Source organism: Tachyglossus aculeatus, chromosome 5 (assembly GCF_015852505.1).
Source record: "Tachyglossus aculeatus isolate mTacAcu1 chromosome 5, mTacAcu1.pri, whole genome shotgun sequence".
Taxonomy (NCBI): Eukaryota; Metazoa; Chordata; class Mammalia; order Monotremata; family Tachyglossidae; genus Tachyglossus; species Tachyglossus aculeatus.
The window spans coordinates 84,279,477-84,298,899 of record NC_052070.1 but is presented as its reverse complement, the minus strand read 5'-3'; positions in this window follow the sequence as shown (position 1 = coordinate 84,298,899).

Sequence of the window (19,423 nt, the reverse complement as noted above, 5' to 3'; positions counted from 1 at the left end):
TGCTATGGGCTCACTACACATGTGAATTGTATAATGCAACCACAGGGCCCTTCATTGAGGGATTGCCTCTTATTCCCCAAACAGATTGAAGCTTGAAAGAGGGTGTGAATTCCCTTGAAACCAATGGATAAGTTGCTGTCATCCTTAGCCTCATAGGGGCCAGAGAAAGAGGGCTCCCAGGTGGTGATGGGGCCCAGCAGCACTCTTTTCTCCTCCTCCCAGGAATGTCAGAGAAGCAGCATGGTCTCAAGGAAAGAGCATCAGCTTGGGAGTCAGAAGGCCCTGAAATCCAATCCCGGTTCTGCCACTTGTCTGCTGTGTGACCTTAGGAAAGTCACTTAAATTCTCTGTGAGCCAGTTCTCTCATTGGTAAAGTGGGGATTAAGATTTTGAGCCCCATCTGGGACATGGACTGCTTCCAACCTAACTAGCTTATATCTACGTCAGTGCTTAGCACCGTGCCTGGGACATAGTAAGATTTAATGAATACCATTAAAAACACAATGCTTGTTATATAATAACGGTATTTGTTAAGTGCTTACTATGTGACAGGAACTGTACTAAACACTAGGGTGTATACAAGCAAATTGGGTTGAACACAGCCCCTGTCCCATGTGAGGCTCACAGTCTTAATCTCCATTTTACAGATGAGGTAATTGAGGCCCAAGGAAGTGAAATGACTTGCCCAAGGTTACACAGCAGACTAGTGGTGGAGCTGGGTTTAGAACCCTTGACCTTCTGTCTCCCAGGCCTATGCTCTATACAGTATGCCATGCTGCTTAGTGTTAAGGACTTAACAAGTATTATTATTATAAATTATTATTATACTGTATTATTATTATTAAAGTATTATTAGTATTATTACTCAGTCTTGCTCAGCCTCAGACATCAAAGTTTTTCATTTTTTCCTTCCTTCACCATGTAGCCCCCATGAAGACAGAAAGATGCATACCAAACTTGGGTGTCTCTCCACATTTCCTCCCCCACCCCACAGGTGTCCTTTCCTCAGAGTACCTGTTATGATGATGATGCTATTTAAGCTATTTTAAGCTTTTACTATAATAATAATGCTGCCCTTCATGGTGATCCCTTGAGCGCAGAGACCATCTCTATCGGGGCCTCCCTGATTTTCCTTTTGGGTTTTCCAATTGCCTGGAGTTTAACAATCTCTTCTGCAGTCCATTTGTGCAGCTACCCAGTGACCTTGCCATCACAGGCAGGAAATGAGAAATTTTGATGGCAGCAGCTGCACTGCCTGAGGGTTCCCAACATCTTCAGTGTGGGTGCTTGCTAGCTGGTGAACTGGTAGGGAAAGGTCCCCCAGGCCAACAATCTGCAAAATCATCCTCACACCCATTCAGCCATGATTGGCCCCACCAATCTGTAAATATCGAGCCCTTCCAGGATGAAACTACTGTTTTGCAGTCCATCAAATGAGACTTAGTCTGTCCAAGAGTGGACTTTTCTGGCTTTCTGCTGAATCTGGGAATAGCATAGTTTAAGAATGGGATAAACAGAGGTTTAGGGGCCCTTCTGCAGCCCCACAAGTTGAGAAGGAACAGTGCTGTTATCTGGGTGAGATGGTAGATGTGATAAGTGATGCTAAGTGGCAGGGACCAGTGGCACGTGATAGTTTTAAGAAGATCGTCAAGCAACCCCGTACTGTCACTTACCTATTATGACATGGCTAGCAAACTCCAGATACATAGTGGTAATACATGCTAAGGCATTATTTGAACCTTATATTCGTTAGAATGAAAGGTGCAGTTGAACCACTCAGTCTCCTACATTACCAATGGAGAAAGTCCAAAAGATTTATTTCATAGTCCCTTACTAATAGTAAGTAGTAGCCATACTTCCTCTAGATTGTAAGCTATTAGTGGGAAGGGATATTGTCTATATCAGAGTGGCTTTGTGGAGAGAGGCCAGGCCTGAGAGGCAGAAGTGCCTGGGTCCTAGACTCAGCTCTGCCACTTGTCTGCTATATGACCTTGGACAAGTCACTTCACTTCTCTGTGCCTTGGTTACTTCAACTGTAAAACAGGGATTAAGACTGTGAGCCCCATAGGGGACTGGGACTGTGTCCAACCTGATTAGCTTGTATCTACCCCAGCGCTTAGAAGAGTGCCTGGCACATAGTAAGCACTTAAAAAAAACTGTTGCAGAAAAACAAATAAACCTACCCCCCACACTATTTTATTGTATACTCCCATTCAATCAGCCAATTGGTGGTATTTACTGAGCACTGACCGTATGCAAAGCACAGTTCTAAGTACATGTGAGAGTACAGTACAACAGAGTTGATAGGCATATTCCCTGCCCACAAGGAGCTCACAATCTAGCTGTTGGCTGCATCACATCCTTAGTTTTTCAAAGCTTTCTTACGTGACTTACCTCATTTTTATCCCACAACATCACTGTGGGGTAGGAAAAGTCAGGGATCATCCCATTTTACAGATGAGAATGCTGAGAGGCCTCCCTCAATTAAGCTCTCTTTTCTCTAGCTCGGCCTCCCTTCTGTGTCATCTATGGACTTGGATCTGTGATCTTTGGGCTTTTGAGATGCACCCCACACTCATCCTCACAATACTTATGTGCATATCTTTAAATTGTAGTTTATAAATTATTTACATTATCTGTCCCTCCCTATCAATCAATCAATCAATCGTACTTATTGTGCATTTACTGTGTGCAGAACACTGTACTAAGCATTTGGAAAGTACAAGTCCCTAGCCTGTGAAGTCACTATGGGCAGGGAACGATTCTGCTAACTCTGTTGCTTTATACCTAAATGCTCAATACAGTGCTCTGCACATAGTAAGTGCTCAATAAATACCATTGATGGATTGACTGAGACACAAAGAGGTTAAGGACTTTACCACGGTCACGCAGTTGGCCAGTGACAAAGCTGGAATTAGAACCCAGGTCTTCCGACACCCAGATTCAAATCCTTTCCACTTGACCATAGTGCTTGTTGGTCATGCATATGCCTTCTCAGGTACCTCTTCATCCAGAGATAGAGTCACTAAAACTGAGCTACATATCATCATCAATCGTATTTATTGAGCGCTTACTATGTGCAGAGCACTGTACTAAGCGCTTCACTGGAGGTGTGGTGGGGGCTATCACAGAACAGTCTGCCTGACAAGAGTTTGGTCATCACTGCTGCAGGGTTTGCCTGCCTTGCAAATGTTCACTGGCTGCAGAACCTAAGGTACAATACCTTCATTAAAGAGAAATTGGCCTGATGAACTGGTTTAATTCTTGCCGATAATTTTTTTTTAAATTCACATGTATTATTCTTTCTAAATCCTTTTGTCAGCTCTAAGAGCAACAGCTAGTCCAGTCAATCAATGTATTTATTAAGTTCTTGCCGTGTGCAGAGCACTCTATTAAGCACTTCAGAAAGTAAAGTACAGTCACATTGGTAAACACGATCCCTGACCAAGATGAGTTCACAGTACAATTCTTAATAATAATGATAACTATTATTACAGTATTTGTTCATTCATTCATTCAGTCATATTTTTTGAGCGCTTACTGTGTGCAGAGCACTGTACTAAGTGCTTGGGAAGTACAAGTTAGCAACATATAGAGACGGTCCCTACCCAACAACTGGCTCACAGTCTAGAAGGGGGAGACAGACAACAAAACAAAGCATGCGGTCAGGTGTCAATAAGCACTTACTTTGTGCCATGCACTGTACTATCACTGTAGCAGATTCATTCATTCATTCAAATTGTATTTATTGAGTGCTTACTGTGTGCAGCACACTGTACTAAGCGCTTGGAAAGTACAAGGTGGCAACATATAGAGACAGTCCCTACCCAACAGCGGGCTCACAGTACTATGTGCAAAGCACTGTTCTAAGCACTGGGGAGGTTAAAAGGTGGTCAGGTTATCCCATGAGGGGCTCACGGTCTTTAGCTCCATTTTACAGGTGAGGTAACTGAGGCCCGGGGAAGTGAAGTGACTTGCTCAAAGTCCCACAGCTGACAAGCAGCGGGGTCAGGATTTGAACCCATGACCTCTGACTCCCAAGCCCGGGCTCTTTCCACTGAGCCACACTGCTTCTCTTACACATCATTAATAAAATAGAGTGAAAAACATGTATAAATGTACACCAGTGCTGTGGGGAGGGGAAGGGGGGAGGGCAGAGGAGGAGAGGATAATAATAATGGCATTTATTCAGTCATTCATTCAATCGCATTTATTGAGCTCTTACTGTGTGCAGAGCACTGTACTCTTTAGTACACTGTACTCTTTCCACTGAGCCACCGGATAATGGAGGGGAAGGAAGGGAGGGAAGGAGGGCCGGGAAGGGGCGGCGGGGCTGTGCCGGCAGATACAAGCAAATGAGATTGGATGCAGTTCCTGTCCCACATGGGGCTCACAGTCTCAATCCCCATTTTACAGATGAGGTGAGTGAGACACAGAGAAGTGAAGTGATTTGTCCAAGGTCAAACAGCAGACCAGTGGCAGAGCCGGGATTAAAACCCATGACCTTCTGTCTCCCAGACCGACGCTCTATCCGCTATGCGCTGCTGCTTCTCTAAATAATAATAATAATAATGATGGTATTTGTTAAGCACTTACTATGTTCAAAGCACTGTTCTAAGAGCTGGGGAGATACAAGGTGATCAGGTTGTCCCACGGGGGGCTCACAGTCTTAATCCCCATTTTACAGATGAGGGAACTGAGGCCCAGAGAAGTTAAGTGACTTGCCCAAAGTCACACAGCTGACAAGTGGTGGAGCTGGGATTTGAACCCATGTCCTCTGACTCCAAAGCCCGTGCTCTTTCCTCTGAGCCATGCTGCTTCTCTAGAAGCATATCTTGTCAAGACATGAAATATGATGGAATTTTGGAAGCAGAGGCATCATCATTTTGTGCTTGGATTGAAGCCAATGAGTGCCATCCCCTATTGGAGGTGGGTCTGTGGGATGCTGTGATGTTACTGTGGGTTTTCCACCTTACCTACCTACCAAAGAGCCACCAGAGTCAATTCCAGAGTGCCTGGGCCACAGTCAGCCTGCGCTGGGTCCTATATCCCTTTATTTCTCCTATTCTTCTCACTCAATGTTTGAGGCATCCTATAATAATTATAACACCTATGGTACTTGTTAAGTGCTTACTGTGTGCCAAGCACCATTCTAGGCACTGGGATAGACACAGGTTAATTAGGTTGGACATAGTACCTGTCCCAGATGGGTCTCACAGTCTGTGTAGGAGGGAGAAGGATTTAATCCCCTTTTTACAGATGAGGTAACTGAAGCCTGTGCTCCTCATTAGGCCATGCTGCTTTTCTACTCACTTCCCCACATGTTTCTTCATCCCTATTGCTTCCACCAGTCTACATCTGAGGCTCAGGTGTTTTCTAGAAGGTATAGGGGTCATCAGTGCTTCCTCCGCCCCACCCTGACTCGGGGCTGCAGAAGCCCACAGACAAAATGCGCTCTCCCGAGCCCACGGCTTCCCCAGGCCATGAGTCTCCCTGACACTGCTGCTTCTTACCCACCCCCTATCATAGGAAACATCAAGATCTGACATCTTTACCATGTTTAACATGTTCTTAACAAGGCAATAAATGAAAACAAATTCAGACACCTTTCAATGGATCTACTGGAAGGATTGTCTCCCTCCAGGATACTCTGTACTTTCCTGTAGGTATTCTAGGACTCATATTCTTCACCCCTTCAGGGGCAGGAGACTCACTTCTCCAGATTCCTAGCTGTTGGACTCTGAACCCCCAGGGATCCTCTTGCCAATCTCTCCCTATGCCTTGGATCCATCCAGTGTCCACAGCACAAGCTCTCCCCATGTCTTGGTCTCCCAGGCAGACAACATGTTTCCCTTCACTTCAAGATGGCTAAGGGTCTTCCTTCTCCTTCATTCTGTCCCCTATACTTCCTCCCCAACCCCTTTCTTTGACTGGTTTGGCTGTGTCTTCGGGGAGGGACATCATGGACTTTCTCTCCTGTCTTCTTTCCTCTCTCTCCCAAGTGAGGCAGCCAGTGGAATTGGTTCTCACAGATGCTGATTCAACTCAAGAGCTGTTCGCCGAACAGTAGAAAGGACTTTGGCAGGAAATTGGGGTACTTGAATTCTAGTCTCAGTTCTACCACTGATAGTATGGACTTCAGCAAGATATTTAATCTCTTTGGTTTCCCCAATCTACCAAATAGGAATATTGTTAAAATGAATAATTTATGTGAGCACATTGAACTTCTCATAAGAAACGCAGTAGGTATTTATAATTCTTTTCTAGATTTTATTTATCATTATTATTTTTAAAAAGGCACATTAGAGTGAGTGAAGCCTAACTAACAATGTCCGCTGTTGTAAGAGTCGATTTAATGGATTCAAGAAGTGCTGCATAGAGTAGAGGTCAGAAGCAACTGAACAAAGCTGGATCTAGCTTCATCAGTAAATAATTTAATCCTTTAAATAAATGCAGTGTGTATTTCACAAAGTTGCGGTGTCTGTTTTGCTTCCGAGTGATACAACTATAAAAAATTTAAGAAATAGAGAGAATCAACACTAGCTGGTCATCAAAGATCATATCCTTGCTTATATTTTTTTTGGCTTTCTATAACCAGCCACTACTACCTCTATTATGCACAGTCACACATGCACACAAATAGAAATAATCAACTCCCGAAATTAGCTTTAACTATCTGAATAAATGTAACTCCTTGCTCTAATCAGTCTCTTTAACAAGCTTGCTTTTGGGAATGGGTTACCAACATCTTCCTTAACAATATAGAAGCTGTAGGGGAAAAGCTGATAATTATGTTTGCTACTTATTGGTACTTAAAAAAAATAATGGCTGCAGAAACATGGTCTGGTCTAATCAGTAGACTTTTGTTGTTCTTTCATGTTCCTTACCCCAGCTCTGCAGTACAGGATCTGGAGGTCTAATTAAGGGAGGGGCTCAGCGTGGAGCATTTGTGTCATGGGCTGCATGCAAACCTCACCTGATACTCAACACTGTTCGACAATAAATATTTAATGTGGAGCTGTGCTGAGGTGGAAAGAATTCAACTCAGAGAAGGATAAAGCAGGCCAATGGACAAGCCAAATTACCGGCTCTTGTGATTTGCCGCAGCAGATTTATAACAGAACTGATGGGACTTGTGAGTCAGCTCCAGGAGAGCTTTGAGACTTGAAGGGTGACTGTACCAGCAGGTTTACATGATTTCCCCAGGCACATGGATATTTTTGCTTCATATGAGAAGAGAATGCCTATACCGTAGGGATGAGGATGATGTCTGCAGCCACCAGTAATGGGAAGTAAGGGGCAGTCCACTACTTTCACTCCATCCCTGCAGGGGACTACATTTGGTAGCCTTAGCCTAAATTTCTGCAGTGATGTCATCTCTATGTTCAGATTATTAGGTGTTAGTATAGTTTTTCTCACCCTCTACCAATGCCAGTAAGTCTGAGATTTGGAGATTAGGTCCTAGTTATTTAAAGGTTTGGAAAAATGTCAATATAGAAAGCACCAGAATTTGAAATAGTCATTTAATTGTCCCTCTGTGTTTGTTGTCCTGCTCCTCAAAAACAGCTTTATCTTTTCTATCCTTAAGTTATGAGAAACAATAACAGCAATGGCTTCCCTCTCCCATGCCTCTCCCCACCCTTTTTTTTCCTGCAAACTATCCCCTGAAAGAAACTCAATTATGCAAATTGGGTTGGATGTGAATATGTACTCCACAGAGATTTATGGGAACTTTTCTTTTACGATTTTTGGGCTACATATACATTCCATCAGAGTTATTCTTGTGAAATAGAGCTGCTTCAGTTCATTCAAATTGAGATTTCTCTCTCTCCTCTTTCCTCCCCATTCCCTCCTCCTTTCTCCCTCCCTCATTAATTCTCCCTCCGACTTCTCATTCTTTCCTTCCCTAAAAAATTAAAGTAATGCAACTAAAGTGACATTTTAGTAATGGTAGATTATGACAGTGTGTGAATATAAAATGCTTTTCAAGCTGCTTTTGGGAAATCTTACTTTGGTTTTACTGTGTGTTTATGTGTGTTCACCTTCATTTTCAAAGTTAAACCCTTCCTCTGAATTTGTATGACATTTTAAATTTTTCCAAAGCAGTCATATCAATTATCTCATTTTTAAAGAAGAATGCTACTCTGGGTGAAACCCTATTCTAGTATGTGTTTGTGGCTGAAGAAACCAATTCATGATTGCCACTAATAATAGTGATATTTGTTCAACTCCTACTATTTGCCAAGCACTGTATTAAACACTGAAGTAGGTAGAGAATACTCAGGTCAGACACAGTCCCTGTCTACACAGGGCTCACATTCTATTCCACACTGTGTGCACATAAAGGAAATTTCTTCTTGGGTGAGTGCACTTCCTCCACATAGAGCCTGTCTTGGGTTTCTAGACTTCTCTGATGCCATAGTAAGCGCATAATAAATGCCATCATTATTATTATATGTCCTCTCCCAGTTGCTGTGTATTCAGCTGTCTCCCTGCTGTGATAATGTTCCAGCGATTCAAGACTACCCATTAGTGTTTAAAGCTGTGCTCTCCAGATTTTGGAAACTTTCCTTTTTGCTTTCCAACTGTATGTATCAATTTTAAGTTTCCTATGCAACAATTTCTTGAGCATTCTGCTATCATTGATTCTCTTCGTATGTCCAATCCAGAGAAGCTGGGCTGCTGGAGGCATTGCCTCAGTACCGGTCAGCTGACTACAATCTAAAATGTAGTCAGTAATTTTGGCCTGCCATTTGAAACTGAGTGTAGTTTGTAGGTGAGCTGATGAAGAAGCTGGATGGATCTTTTGTTAAAGGTACAAGTCTCATGATCATATAATAATAATAATGATGATCGATCAATCAATCATATTTATTGAGCGCTAACTGTGTGCAGAGCACTGTACTAAGCACTTGGGAAGTACAAGTTGGCAACATATAGAGACAGTCCCTACCCAACAGTGGGCTCACAGTCTAGAAGGACTGTGACAAATACCAAATGATGGTATTTGTTAAGCACTTACTATGTACCATGCACAGTTCTAAGTGTATAAGGCTGTCAGGTTGTCCCAGGTGGGGCTCCCAGTCTTAATCCCCATTTTACAGGTAAGGTAACTGAGGTGCAGAGAAGTTAAGAGACTTGCCCAAAGTCACACAGCTGACAAGTGGTGGAGCTGGGATTAGAACCTATGACCTCGGACTTCCAAGCCCATGCTCCTTCCACAAAGCCCCACTGCTTCTCATATAAAAGGTTGAGAGTGTAAACTGTATGTTCAACCCTCTAGACTCTAAGCTCATTGTGGGCAGGGAATGTTTCTACCAACTCTTTTGTGTTGTACTCTCCCAAACAGTGCTCTGCACACAATAAGCACCCAATAAATACGATTGAGTGAGCACCAGAGAAGCTTTTAAGTCTTTCAAGTTAACCTGAAGCTCAAACTCTTTGTCAGTCTCTCAAAATCCACTGTTGGTTTTAAATTCTGTTTTAAACTTCTTTCCCTGTGCATCATTGGCTAATGTGTTGCCTACATAGCTGAATTTGGTGATAGCACTAGCTTCTGTTTTACTAATGAAAATATTTGATTGGGTGCAGGCTGGGTGCAGGCTGGTACATAACATTTATTTTCTTCAGGCTTGTACTCAATCCATAGCAGTGTGTCAGGTTGGTTCTTGAGGTACATACAGGTCTTTATGAATTATTTAGCAGAGTCATCTATTTACAACAATTCTTGGATGACAAAACATTTGTGCCACTAGTGTCTTGAATTGGATGGGTTTCCCATTGGATCAGAAAGGTATTTTGGCTCATACTTTGGCATTCATCCACCGATGGTGCATCTTCCTTAGCTTTCTCTGTATGTTCTGAAGGCCTCCATTTTATTATGATTGTGAGTCTCCTACATTAGCATTGTGTAGCTTTACAAGCTCCTAAGAATATGCAATATTGCTTGAGAATAATCGATCATGCCTGAGCAAATGTAACCATATTCCAATAATGATGATGGCATTTATTGAGCAATTACCGTGAACCAAGTGCTATGTTAAGTATTGGAATAGATATAAGCTAAACAGTTCATGTAAAGTTTTTTTCTTAAATATATCTAAATAATTTGATAGTCATTTGGTAATCAGCATATCTTAGGTCTTAAACAGGAGACTTCATCAGGAAAGTTTTCTCTCTTTTGACTCTGTACTACCATAATATTTAATCAATAAATCAAGCAATGGTATTTATTGATAGCTTATTGTGTGCAGTGCTCTGTACTAAGCACTTGGGTGAGTACAATCCCCTCATCTCCCACACCCTCTGTGTTGCCCTGACTTGTTCCCTTTGCTCTTCCCCCTCATCCCAGCCCCAGAGCACTCATGTATACATCTTCAATTTCATTTATTTGTATTGATGTCTGTCTCCCGAGCTCTAGACCTGGGCTCGTTGTTGGCAGGGAATGTCACTTTATTGTTGTATTTTCCCAAGTGCTTAGTACAATGCTGTGCACACAGTAAATGCTTTAGAAATACGATTGAAGGAATACAATACAACAGAGTTAGTATTTTTCTTCCCCCAGAGGAATTGCAAGACCCACCTTTGAATGCTGAGGTATTAAAGATTCCAGGGTAGGATTTAAAAATAAAAAGAATATTTATTAATATGATCCTCTGCATATATTTCCACAAATTCATGTTTTTCTGACCACTGTAGTTTCAAGTGATTATGATATTCTTTGCTTTTCCACAACCTGATTTTATCTAGCAGTGGGATATTTGTAATAAATTATTCAGTCAATCAGCTTATGGTTCAGCAATGCTATATCAAGTAATCAAACTTTAAATCATTGATAGAATAAACCAGTAAACAAGCATGAACTTTATCCCTAATCCTAACCTTAACTCTAAAGTTACATTGTAGCTCTAAACTTTCCCTCATCCTATCCTAATTTTTATCTTCATATTAATGCAGTTTTTCAGAGTCATTTTGCCTATGATTTAATTTTTTTGACAGTGAAGATGTTGAAATATTTGTGGTGTGACTTCATCATTAGTTAATGGATTTTTCATTGTTTTAATAGCTGATCCAGATTTCATGTTCTACCCAGAGGCAGCTGCATTGTTGAGTCAACAGTCTTACTTGGTAAAAGGCTGTGAGATAAAAGAAACTAGAGAAATGGACAGGATTAGAACTGGTGAGGCAGCAAAAAAATGAATAATTCACTGCCCAAAGCCACATCACCTGTGAAGTTTGACTTGTAATCTTAGTTTTAGTTTTTGGCGGAATAAATATTCATACACTTGACTTCAAGTCCAGCTTCTTCTTAACTGTCTCTGCATTTCTTTTCCTCTCAGGGAAGGAAGGATAAAGGGGAGAGTTGTTTTCTTTGCAGCCGAGTAAAAATGCAGTACCTGTTCCAGTTATGATTACAGAAACAAGGCAGTTTCAGAAACAGGGACAATACTTCTGTGTTCCTAGCCTCCAAACAAACAAAAATTCACCTACGAGAACCTTCTCTGCTAGAAAATGGATTAAATTTATGACTGGTTGCTTATTTTCTCCCAACTGAAATGCTTAAGGTTTTCAGCAGAGAAGCTTCTGAGCTCTAAATTATGTTATCACCGAAGCATTAAGGAGAACAAAATTTCTCCCAGAGAATTGGCTTATTTGTCTAATGTTCCTACCTCTGGGTAGCATTCCTTTGGACTCTGGATCACCATGAAAGTTTTTTTAAAAAATCTCAGACTGGGGTAACTCTTCTACAGGAGGCTTTTGAGGAGGAATCCAGTGGGCTCCAAATCTTTGCAGGTCAAGTGAAAGCTTATTGAGGATCAGGTGAATTTGTCCAATGTCAGTGATCAAACTCCATCATCTAGGATACCTACCTAGAGCAAATTAGGTAATTATGAGAGCGTTACTTTTTTGGTGATAAGCAGACTTAGCTTCAGGGATAACTTAGCAGCAAAGGAACTAGGCACTCTCACTTGCCTCCTCCAATCAGTTTTCAGCTTTCAGCCAGTGAGCTCACCTTTTTTAGGATCTTTCATGCCTAGAGCCAGGCTTGGAAGCCTTTCTTGGGCATCTCTGTCCCTCAACAGGGTCAGTCTTCCGATGAGTCACGCCAGGCCTCATTCCATCCCAATAAGCTTCTTTGCTTCTTCACTTGTTCTTTTTCCCAGCCTACTATGAATTATTTCTCTACTAGATAGTTGTGTTTTATATGAGAAAGTTTTATTTCAGCCAGAATTATATTTGGGACAAAACACTGAAGATTTTTGCCTTCAATGCTCATGGTGCTCAGACTCTGCATGTATCAGGGAGTCTCTCACTACTAACTCTGATGATTATGATGTTGGTATTTGCTAAGCCCTGACTGTGTGGTAAACTCTGCCTCCAAGCCTATGTAAAGAATATTAGAATCGTTATTTCATTCCATCTCAACCTTCATCTCAGTATCCTTTACCCTTCTGCTAGGCTTGGTGGAGTTTCACAGTAATATGACCAGACTACTCTGTCTGGGATGATCATACAGTTTTTTGTATTTCTTTCTATATGGTTTTAAAGGGTGTGTGTGTGTGTGTGTGTGTGTGTATGTGTGTGTGTGTGTGTGTGTGTGTGTGTGTGCACAAGTTGTGATACTCAAGGTAGTACCACACAAACAGATAGAAGAGGAAAAGCCTCTGAAATTGTTAGAACAGATAGAAACTCATAGCCAAGGACCCTCGGCCTGAGGGAAACCTAATGTACCAGGGACTTAGATTGTGACTGCCTGGAACACAGCCAAACATGGGAAAGGATTGAGAAACAGAAAGGTCTTTTAATTGTGGGGAATAAGCTACAGAGCAATTTTAAGTTGGACCTGGAACTGAGCATTCCGTGGGACAGAATGAAGGAGAAGGCATATTCTAGGTTAGGGTCCTGAGGCTAGGATCCTTATAGAGTAAGAGCTGGCAGAGGTTTCACCCTGGCAACTGAAAATGCAGTGGGAAAGATCCAGAAGGCTGAACCTGAAACTTTTCTCAGATTCCCCCAAGAAAAACTGAATGTAAGGGACCAGAGGAAGGTGTCCACCAAGGTGCATGGAGGTAAAGCATAAAGGCTCCTGGGGGCAGGAGGGTGATAGAGGAAAGGGAAAGGGATTTGGGGGAGAAGTTGTTTTATTTTGGTTACATAATTTCTTAATTAAAATGATTTCCATTAAACCCATTTAGAGCTCAGTCCCTACTCCTGGATTTGGAAGGGGCTTGTGAGTCTTCAGGTTGCCAGAGGGATGCATTGCCTATGAAACTGCAGGATGGGGAGTGAGATGAGATTCTGATGAGCTTCCTATCGGGAACCTTGGGATGTGGATGGGCGACTAGAACCTGAATATTTCCCTTGCTGTTCAGGAGTGCTTATGTAACAACGGTATTCACTGAGCACTTAATGTGTGCAGAGCACTGTACTAAGCACTTGGGAGAGTACAATAGACAGCTTATTTGAGTGCCACAGGATAGAGGATTGGGGATTACTTGGCAGAGACCTTGATTCTGACCCATTCATGGGAGGAAAGTCCTGTGGGGCTATAAGACCATGCAAGCAGTCAGGCATTCAAGCCCCCCTAAAGTTGCTCTGAGAGCCCCTTTGGCTGGAAGCGGGGATAAGGAACAAAGCAGAGCTGATGGTTCACCACACCGCTGCCTCCCATTCCTTTTGCCAAGAAGCAACATGGCCTAGTGGAAAGAGCATGGACCTGCCAATCGGAGGACCTGGGTTCTAATTCCGGTTCTGCCACTTGCCTCCAATGTGACCTGGGGAAAGTCTGTAACTTCTTTGTGCTTCAATTTCCTCATCTGTAAAATGGGGATTCACTACTTGTTCTCTCTCCAACTTATTCTTTGAGCCCTGTGTGAGACAAGGGTTATATCCTATCCGCATATAGTGTACTACCTCAGTGCTTAGTAGACTTCTTGAGAGGCAGCTAGTAAATGCTTAACAAATACCACAATTATCAGTAATTATTATATTCGTTGTTCTCTCCATTCCCCTATGTTCTCTTCTCTTTGTCTGACCAATATTCTTCTTTTTGTCCTCTTCTTTCTCTTTCCTCTTCCTCCCACTCTGTCTCTTCCTTCTTTTCTTCCCCCTTCACTTTTTTCTACATTACAGTCTCTCTTGCTCTCTCTCTTTTTCTCCCCATCTCCATTTCACTGCCTCTGTACCTCTTTGGTCCTCTATCATTCTGCTTTTGTTTCCTTTTCATCTCCTTCCCTTGTCCTACTTTGAGCTCCATCATCTTGGGCATTCATAGCAGGAAAACGATTCCTAGGATTGCAAGGAGACAGTGGGAAGGACAGGGTCACCCACCCCCAGGCAACACCTGTCAATCATGCATTCATTCATTCAATTGTATTTATTGACTGCTTGCTGTGTGCAGAGCACTGTACTAAGCGCTTGGGAAGTACAAATTGGCAACATTTAGAGACGGTCCCTACCCAACATCGGGCTCACAGTCTAGAAGATGCATGTTCCTAGGCCAAAAGGGATACAGGCTCACATGAATTAGTTACCCCATGGACTTGCTGCCTAAGTCTGAGAGCTTAATCAGATGGTACCAGGATGAAGCATGTTGAATTGGGATGAAACATCCTGGTTACTAATCCACATTGTGAATTTGAAAGTGAAGCTGGGGATGCAATGATGGTTAAGCAGCAGATTTTTATTTTTCTCTAATTGCCAAGCAAGTCCCTCTTGCAGACTTGATGACAAGATTCCAAACAAAATTGCTCAGCAAGTGGTATCCAATCACACTACGTTCTTGGCACAAAATTGGCCTTCCCCGGTAGGCAATAAACTTTGCCTTTCAAGAGCATTATTGAACTTCTGATGAGCTGGAAGGAACTCCAGGATGGTGTTAAGGAAGTCAAAGAGTTTTTCTCTGTGTTGCAGAAGTGCTCCAAAAGTCTGGGGTTGCTGGAGGGATCACTGGCTCTGGAGAGCACAGACTGCCACAGTAGGTTAGTGACAGGTTAGTTAGGGAAGCAGCATTGCTTAGTGGATAGAGCTTGGGCCCGGGGAGTCAGAAGGACCTGAGTTCCAATCCATGCTCTGCTGCATGTCTGCTGTGTAGCCTTGGGTAAGTCACTTACCTTCTCTGGGCCTCAGTTACCTCATCTGTAAAATGGGGATTGAGTGTGAGCCCCATGTGGGACAGGAACTGAGTCCAACCCTGTTAACTGGTATCTACCCCAGTGCTTGGCACATAGTAAGCACTTAACAAGTACCATAATTATTATCAGTTAGGTGACCATTTTTCTGGGGAGTTCTAAGGAGAAGTGGAGTGAAATAAAAAAAAAGATGGGAAAAGACTGAAAGACGGAGAAAATAAAATGGAAAGAAAGAGTGAGAGGAGAGAATGAAAAACGCAGAGACAGAGAAAAGAGAAGCTGGTAAGTAAGAGAGCGAAATTAAAGAGACAGATAGAGAAAAAAGGAGAAACAGAGAAGTGCACTTTGAGTTTTAAGTGGTCAGGAAGTCCAGAGAGAAAGAGGTGGTAGAAAAAGGGAAACATCTAAGGAAAAGATGATCCCAATCAAACCAGCAGATTTCAAACTGAATTCTTTATGAAATACAAATACAGATTCTACTTAGACTCCCTCCAATCCAGACTGTGAGCCCCATGAGGGCCAGGGACTGTTTCCAATCTGATTAACTTGTATCTACCCCAGTGATTTGAACAGAATTTGGCACAAGTAAGAACCTAACAAGGGAAGCAGCATGGCCCAGTGGATAGAACAGAGGCCTGGGAATCAGAAGGACCCGGATTCCAATATCAGCTCCACCACTTCCCTCCTAAATGACCTTGGACAAGTCACTTAACTTCTCTATGCCTGTTTCCTCATCTGTAAAAATGGGGATTCATACTGCGAGCTTTATGTGGGACATGGACTGCATCCAACCTGATTAGCTTGTGTCTACCCCAGAGCTTAGCACAGTGCCTGGTACATAACAAGTACTTAACAAATAACATTAAAAACAAAAAAGCAAGTACCATAATTACTAAAGGCTGGGGAAGAAAACTGGCCACAAGAAGATATAATATCCCTTGCCTCTCTGAGCCATCTTTATATATGCATACTTAGATAGACAGACAAATGGATAGATATATCTAACATACTGGATGAGGCAAGATATACCCAACTCTGCCAGCCCACCTGAACCCTGGGAATTGCTCTGAGGGAGCAGCTGGGAAAGTGGGATAAAGTGTGGACAGAATAGAAATGTCTGCAGTGTTCTATCATCCAAGTAAACAGGAGAGTTCTCTGGATGGGGTTGGTCCCTGGTTCAAATAGTTGTTTCATCTGCAGGGTGCAATCCCTTAAAATAGTAACTGTAGTGGGATTTGTTACGGTCTGAAGGAATAGGATGGGAAAAAGGACCTGAAAGACTCCCAGGCCCAGCCAGAGGCCTTTTTAAGTAGCCCTAGCTATGTCCACTAGATGCTGTACAATGCATTATTTATTTATATTGATGTCTGTCTTCCTCTCTAGACCGTAAACTTGTTATGGGCAGGGAACATGTCTGCTAATTCTGTTGTATTGTACAGTGTACTATTTGAAGTGCTTAGTACAGTGCTGTGCATGTAGTAAGTGTTCAATAAACACCATTGATTGATTGATTGGTGCATGACCAAACAGAAAGAACATACTCTTAGGAGGAAGGCCCCAGTAAAGAATCAATCAACTAATTGTATTTATCAAGCACTTACCATGTGCAGAGCACTGTACTAAGCACTTGGGAGAGTACGATATAGCAATATAGCAGACAAGTTCCCTGCCCACAATGAGATTACAGTCTAGAGGAGGAGACAGACATTAATATAAATAATATTGATATTATAATGATTAATAGTACTTAATAAATGCTGTGGGTCTGGGTTTGGGGTGGGGGGGCTGAATAGAGGGAGAAATTCAGGGAGACCACAGAAGTGAGTAGAAGGAAAGGAAAAGAGGACAGTCAGGGAAGGCTTCTTGGTGGAGACATGCCTTCAATAAGGCTTTGACTGCAGGGAGAGTAATCATGTCAGATTCATTCATTCATTCAATTGTATTTATTGAGTGCTTACTGTGTGCAGAGCACTGTATTAAGCACTTGGGAAGTATAATTCAGTAACAAGTAGAGACAATCCCTGCCCACAATGGGTCGGATATGAAGACGGAGGGCGTTCTGGCCCAGAGGCAGGATATGGGCGAGAGGTCAGTAGCAAAATAGTTCAAATCTTGGTACAGTGAGTAGGTTGTCATTAGAGGAGCAAAGACTGTACGCTGGGTTGTAGTAGGAGAGTAACGAGGAGAAGTAGGAGGGGTCAAGGTGATTGAGTGCTTTAAAGCCAATGTTAAGGAGTTTCTGTTTGATGTAGGGGTGGATTGGCAACCACTGGAGCTTCTTGAGGAGTAGAGAAACATGGCCTCAAAGTTTCTGTAGAAAAATGATCCAGGCAGTAGAGTGAAGTGTGGACTTGATTGAGGAAAGACAGGAGGCAAGGAGGTCAGCAAGGAGGCTGATAAAATAATCAAGGAGATCATTTGTGACCTTTGAAAGGGTGGTTTCTGTGGAGTGAAGGGGATGGAATGCCCGATTGGAGGGGGTCAAGGAGAGAATTGGAGGAGGTGGTGGCACAAGAATAACTGCATCTCTGCACTAGGTGCAGAAGAGCCCAACTTCAGAGATGTAGTTCTTGACTCAAGAAGAGGGGTGTTATACATCATAGAGCAAGGACAAACCCAAGTATCTGGACTGTGGGAAAATATTGTACTTGGTCAGGAGGATACTTCACAAAGCAATAATGTGCCTATAGCCCCCTCCCTCTATTGTGCTTGTGAAGCTCATGCCTGAATCACCCTCAAGAATACTAAATTATAAAAATGTGCTGCTTAATGCTTGCCAGAGAGACTCGCCATGGACCTATTGGTGCCAGATCTTCCCCGTAGCTGCTTCACAGAGCTAGTGGGTCTCCCTCCGCTGTTTGGAGAGTAAGCATCTACTTTTCCTACTTCTGAAGAAATAGACCCAGTACCTATCTATCCCTTGCTTGGTGTGATTGCTCTAACTCTCAGGTATTGCTCTTAAAACCCATTATAGTATCTTTGTACTTCATGTTTGGCTTGCCACACACCAATTTAGAGAAAAGATGCAATTGTCTTCTGGAAAGTTTTCCTAAAAACTAATCCTATGCTTAGGTAGATACAACCATTGTTCACTGCTGAATATCAATATTTCTCTCCAGATTTCAGGAAGCAAAGCCTAGCTAACTAACAGGACCTGGGTTCTAATCCCTGTCTTCCTCTTGTCTGCTGGATGGCCTGGGGCCAGTTACTTCACTTCTCTTTGCCTCAGTTTCCTCAACTGTAAAATGGGGTCTCAATACCTGTTCTCCCCCCTACTTGGACTGGAAGCCCTCTGCGGGACGAAGACTGACCTAACTTGTACCTACTCCAGCGCTTAGAACAGTGTCTGACACATAGTAAGCGCTTAGTGGTCACCATAGGGAAAAAAAAAGCTGGGCATGAGGTTGGAGGAGGAAAGCAGTCAGAGAGGGCTACATCACCACCTTGTCCAAGAAAACGCTGAGATCTATGTTGCCAACTTGTACTTCCCAAGCGCTTAGTACAGTGCTCTGCACACAGTAAGCTCTCAATAAATACAATTGAATGAATGAATAACTATGAGCAGTGGTTTGTGATTGCAGATAGAGCATGAGCTAAAAACTGGGGAAACTAGTGAAGATCTTTGGATAGCGTGGAAAAAAAAACCCTGTGGATCCGGATGTCCTTCTACACTGTAACCTCCTTGTGGACAGGAAACATGACTACCAACTCTACTGTACTGCACTTTCCTAAGCTCTTACTACAGTGTTCTGCTTATGGTAAATGTTCTTTAAATACCACTGATTGACCAGAGAACAGCTGTGCAGAGATCCTGGCTCTGCCATGTCCATTCTCCACTCCTGAAGTTGGTTGGGAATTGTAGATCTTCACTGTTGAGTGATGAAGTTTCTCCCATTGGGAACGATGGGCATGTCTCTATCCTGACACGTTAAAACTGAGAACCTGCATGGAGGAATTGTTGATAGTGCTAGGATGTGCGCAGTGTAACTTGCGTTTTCTCTCCCTGGCATTCAAGCACAATGTGCACCGAATGAGTTTTAGACTTGAGCCCATTGTTGGATAGGGATTGTCTCTGTTTGTTGCCAAATTGTACTTTCCAAGTGCTTAGTAAGCTCTGCACACAGTAACCTCTCAATAAATATTAATGAATGAATGAGTAGGTGGGCAGGGGTGCAGCATATTGCAAACTGAACAGAAAGGGATTTGGGTTTTTTTTTAACATGAAGGACTAATTTATGGGCATCTTGACAGCAGCATACAGCTGAGGCTGTGTCCTAAAACTTGGAACCAGT